Here is a 6000-nt window from a genome sequence, read left to right as displayed (position 1 = left end):
CCATAAAATATCATTTTCCTCCTATGGTTCTTTCACTCTCTTGAGTTGATTCCCACTCACGGATTTTGTCAGCTAAGTCAAGTAAGAATTCCCATGACTTTCCTTCATCTGTAAAGGATGCGAATCCCTCAGGGCACATAGACTCTATCATTTGTTTAGTTGGGTAATCAATACTCTCATAAATTATTTGATATAAATTCCATAGGTCTAGGCCATGGTGAGGGCATTCTTAGAGTAGATCCTTGAATCTCTCCATAAGTTTGGAAAATGACTCACTAGGCTTTTGCCTAAACTGAAGGATATCACTTCTAAGCTTATTGGTCTTGTGAGTTGGGAAAAACTTCTTAAGGAAGACAACTGTGAACTGTTCTCATGAGGTTATGGAATTTGTGGGTAACCCATACAACCACTTCTTAGCTTGGTCTTTCAATGCAAAAGTGATAAAGCTAAGCTTAACAGCATCATCAGAAAGTTGTTGGATCTTAATTATAACACATACCTCTTCAAATTCCCTTAGAAATAGGTATGCATCCTCAGAGGTCAACCCATGGAAGTGGGGCAACATAGTGATGTATTGAGATTTGAGTTCAAAGTTATTGCCCTGGGCTTATGGTAGAACTATGCAGGAAGGTTGGGTTGTTCTAGCAGGGTAGAACCTATCTTTCAAAGATTTAGGTGAAGGGTTTTGCTGTTGGTCTTCCATATTGAAGGGTTTAAAGAGAGCAAACGTATAGGGTCACTACTTGTTGAATCTCTTCTTTCTAACCGATTCTTAGTATTACGTACCCACTTAACACTCATGCAATAGAAAACTACCCACAACTAAAGTAAGACAAGCACAAAAGAATGGATAGCAAAACTTTATTTTTAATGATTTTTTTATTTTTTGATTTTTTTGATTTTTTTGATTTTTTGATTTTTAAATTTTTTGATTTTTTTTTTTGGCTTTTTGGGAGCTTACCGGCAAGGATACAGGGTTGCTTAGGTCAATTCCTGAGGTACTGCTGCAGGGCGAAACCTGTCTTTATCATACTGTAAGGCATGGCGACCTCCACTGATACAACTATTATTGCAAGTTGTTCTTCTTAGGAATTCAATATAAGAAAAGAAAAAAATAAAACAAAGCAAACAAAGGACTCCGATTTACCAAAAGAAAGCGAAAAATAACATAGAACTGTCTATCCGACAACGACGTCAAAAACTTGTTTGAGATTTTAAATGTAACCGCAAACGTACGGATCAGTGTAGCTACGGGTCGAACTCAGGGAGAGCAGCCACTTTATTTTTTTTTCTTTTAATAATGCAAAAGTGAACCTATTAATGGTTGTGATCTAATTCTAACTACCGTCCCAAACATATGTATCTAAAATAACATCCTAACCATTCGTCATCTAAGAATTTAAAGACACAAGCCACACAATTAAAATTAAATAAATAAATAACTAAAAATAAACAACCCACACAATTTAAAAAAAAAACAATAAAGGAAAAAAAATACTAAAATAAAAAAAAGGGGATAAAGCTAAAGAGAGACTCATAAGTAGGTTTCTCTACTTAGCCCGAGAGATGCATCATAATATGAGCTTCTCTACTTGACCAGAGAGTCACTCTTACAAGAGTTACTCTACTTGGCTTTAAGGAAAGGGAGACAATTAAAATAAAAATAATAAATTGATGGTTCTATGATTAGGAGGGGCAAAGCCAACACATACACTAGCCATGAACCTTGGGGGAAAGAGATAGTAATAATGTAACGACTGAAATTAAAATCCTAAATTAAGAAAGAAAGGGTAGTCAGAAGAGGGAATGAGAGGGGGGAGAGAAGACTACTGAAGGAGCCTACTTACTTGAATCAATGCTTGAACTTGAAAGCTTGGGTGATTCGAGATACTACTAGTACTAAAAACCAGATCTGGAATAAATCAAATCTGAAATTTCTAATACTAGAGAAAACAAATCTTGAAAAAAAAACTGAACTTGAAAAAAAAAAGATGTTCCACGGCTCGTGATCTTGTCACCTAGATCTAAGCCTAGAACTATAACTTTAAAAATTACAACTCAATTGCATAAATCATAAACATAAAAGGCTGAATAAGAATAAAAGAGTGCTTGCATTAATTGACATAAAAAACTATTACAAAAGTGATTAAAGCAAAAATAGAAAAGGACTAAAACTAAAGAGTGAGAGAGAGAGAGAGAGAAGAAAACTAAGCATAACTAGAAAATAAACTAAGGAGAATAATAAAATAGGAGGGGGGAGGAAGGGGCTTTTATAGGGTTTTTTTCTTGCCTCCTTCCTTCTACAAGTCTTCTTTATGAAAAGAAAGAAAATTAAATTAAATTAAATCTTAGTAAAAATCCTCATTCTCTGAGATATTGTGTGAGGAAAGAGAGAATCTGTTTCCAAAATTAACAAATTTTGTTCCTTCCTTACAATATTCACCAATATCTTGCAATCTTGATTAAATCAGAAAGGAATCTCTGCATAGCATCTTCAAGATCTTGTGAGGTGGCAAGGAGAGAAAATAATCTTCAGGATTTTGTAGGAGAGAGGATGTGGCACCAATGAGTGGGCCCTCCCACCTTTGGACTGGTTCTTGATTCACTTTAAGCACTTTCTCTTGTAGACTTGGAAACTAAAAAAAAGAAAGAAAAACAAACATAGTACTATCCAAAGTGAGGCAAAATGTACACTTATATCCCTAAGATTTCACACATTATTGTGCTCATCATTTGTCAAATAATTAAGAGCTTGATTCCAAAAGTTTTCCAAGAGCATGTCACTGATAAGAGACTTGTTAGTTCTTTTGATGTATTTTATTAGTAAAGCTTTGCTCATATATTCAGGTGCATCTGACTTTTAATTTGTTTCAATTTATTTTTATATTTGTGATGCATTATTATTGTTCTCAAGAATATATATGCATTTTTATTATGGACAATTGCATATTTGTATATACTTGTTTATTTGCCTCTTTTAGAAAATTGAGGCTATATGTGGTGTATTTACCTCATTCTGTGTTCGAGGTTCCAGTCACTACACAGACATTCAGTCGCTAGTAAAGTCTCAATTGATTGAGGTCTAGTGAGAATGTTTTAAGACATCTGGACCTAGTCCTAATGAGCTTCTTTGATTGAAGCTTGAGCGTTAGGGAGATGCTTGTAGTTAATGAGACCTTCGATATCTGTCTCATAGGGCTCATTTGATTTTCGAGTCAGAACCAATTTGGATATAGGTATGATGATCACTATTGCATGATATTTCCATACCACACTTTTATACTGTTCAGCCCAAGTCGGTGAGGTTATGAACACTTTGACGTGTTCAGTCCCATATCGCTTTAGATGTGATGATCAATACGGTTGGGTGTTGGTAATTCTCATTCGTACTAAGGTATTTAGTTTAAGGTGCACTCCATTCAACAATGTTTTGTTTAAGGTGACATTCAGTTTTTCTAAACTGGAGAGTCGTTTTAAATAAATTTTAAAATCTAAAACTTGTGATATATGCTGCCCAAGTGGGAGATTATGAGATTTCCAATCAGATGGGCTAGCATAGTCCAAGGTTTGTTTCCAAAAACAGGTTTAGTGGTGTTGAGTATAGATGGAGTGAGCAGAAAGGATCCAATAATGGTAAGTGATCTCTATGGAGATATTGGATTCTATTGGCACACCTAAATGGTATAAAATTAAATATATATATATATATATATATATTACTATGTGTAGACCTAAGGTATTGTTTCCTTAATGGGAAGGAAGCCCTAATTTCATTGCAAGGTTAGTCCCTACCCTCACCCCTATAAATAGTTATCACTGGCCCATTAAGTGTATGACTAAAAAAAAACCTAAAGTTAGAAGGAAAAGAGGGTAGACCAGACCAATATTGATCGTGTCATACAAGGAGCATATAAGAAGACACTGAGGAGTTATTATTCTTCAGCCATGGATTCAGGTATGCCTAAAACTTGACTATGTATTCATTGTTGCGTGCTTATCTGATCTCCATGTGATGTTTTGCAAGTATATTTTCTATCACCTATAACATACTAGTTATGATGTTGAATGTGGTGAGGAACATCTGCTCCCCAATGTCGATCGGAGAGTCGGCATCGGAATAAAGTTGGCTCACCATGTGGCTGACCTCTTGTGATTTAGCATCTCCGAGACTCTAACCTTACGAAGCATCCAATGGTCACTGTATGGTGAAAAAACTATGTCAACGCCTCTATAAGTAGCAATAGCTCCCACTACTAATGAGGATCCTTGGTGCTCTTAATGGGATTCAAAACAGATACCTCGAATTCACTAATACCAAGAAGAGATTGTTGAGTTTTCCCACTTTGAGCAGATTGGGAAACATTTTAATAAAAAATAAATGGAAAGAAATCAATGACAAGAGGGAGGGATGTGGTGAAATCGCCCGAAGGGAACGTTCTTCTGCCTTAGTCGCCGTTGCCGGAAGGGTTGTGGTGAAATCGATCTGGGGACTACAAGGGTTTGATATCAAACTATCAAGGGTAAGAGTAATTTCAGTACTGCATTATTTTTAAGGGCAAAATGGTATTTAGAAAAAAAAAAAAAAAGAATTGTTGATGCCAGCATTCTTGGTATATTCTGTAACAATGAGTGACGGTAGGGGGTCTGAGTCTAATTTGGTAAAAATCAATTTTGTTTCTAGCCGATTTGCTGCACAGAGAATGACACACACACACACACACACACACACACACACAATATGCCTTTATCGTCGATAAAATCCGCAGTGGCCTCCTCCGTCGCCACAACCCTAGCGTTGCTGGTCAAGTGGGGAGGCTCCAAAACACGGAAGGTATTGGAAGAGATGCCCATAGACCCACACCGAGTTCTCTCTCTCTCTCTCTCTCTCTCTCTTCTCTCTCTCTCTCTCTCTCTCTCTCTCTCTCTCTCTCTCTCTCTCTCTCTCTCTCTCTCGGGCATTTCACAATTAGTGGTAGTTTGGGCCTTACAAAAAAATTTAACTTGACTTAACAACCAAATCTAACAGTTGAGGCTATTAGATAGCATCTTTTTCTTGTAGAGGAGGGGAGTGATATTTTCATAAAGGTGGTGGGTCAAGATGATATTTCGCCTTAGTTCAGGGGAGGGGAGTGATGTTTACCCAAAAAAGAAAGAAAGGATGATTGAAAAAGACTAGAATTTTTCCCTTGGTGTCATCCCAAACAATCTTGGCCCTCTTGGAAGCTACCTCCTTTTAAAATAACTCTAAAATGAACATAACGGATAAGATGTGTAGATAATTAGATGAGAAAATATCAAAAATAAATTTAAGGGAGTGGGTTCCATAAAAGGCAGCAGAGCCTCTATACCAGCACATGAACCAATGAGAGCACTAGTAGAAGCATCAATACAGGTGAGATTTCCACTCTTCATGAGTGGAACTGTTATTTTGTTCCCATTTGGTCTAGGCGTAGGGGCCACGTTGCCTTTACACTTCTTTTCCCTAAATCTAATTCATCGTTATTGAGAATTGAAACTAGATTGCCAAGGTGACAGGTGGAAATACTCACCATGGGCTGTCAAAAATCAACTCGAACTTATAACCAATTCAAACTAACTAAATTGCCATATCGAACCAATTGAAATCGAAAAGCCAAAAAAACTGATAAAAATTATTTATTTACATTACTTTTTTGGGAAAAAATAGACTAAAAGGCACCATGGCTCTTACACCCAGACACAGAGGGTGGCAAAATGACTGCCCACCCCTCATAAAAGGTGGAAATCTAATCATATTGATGCTTCCATGTACAGGCACCCACATTGACCCCACACTAGTGTATAGGCCACATTGCCTTTCAGGGAACCCTCTCCCAATTTTTTTTATATTTAAAAAATCAAATCTCAACAAGTAAGAAATTGTTAGAAGGCCAAAAAGATCCCTAATATTAAGGATGTGAATTTGTAACCTAAATTTTTTATCGAAATCAAACCGATCCGTTTACACCGAAACTGCAAAAC

General features: G+C 36.5%; 1 non-coding gene across 1 annotated transcript; it reads left to right on the top strand.

The window, feature by feature from the left end:
- The first annotated feature begins 209 nt into the window (after positions 1-209).
- On the top strand, positions 210-316 carry LOC122067730. Its single transcript, XR_006136858.1, has one exon. It is a non-coding gene; the product is annotated as a small nucleolar RNA R71 (small nucleolar RNA).
- Positions 317-6000: the final 5684 nt, after the last annotated feature.

The sequence above is a fragment of the Macadamia integrifolia genome, unplaced genomic scaffold (genome assembly GCF_013358625.1).
Source record: "Macadamia integrifolia cultivar HAES 741 unplaced genomic scaffold, SCU_Mint_v3 scaffold3088, whole genome shotgun sequence".
Lineage (NCBI taxonomy): Eukaryota > Viridiplantae > Streptophyta > Magnoliopsida > Proteales > Proteaceae > Macadamia > Macadamia integrifolia.
Note: the sequence above shows the minus strand (reverse complement) of the source record. Positions and strands in the feature narration are given on the sequence as shown.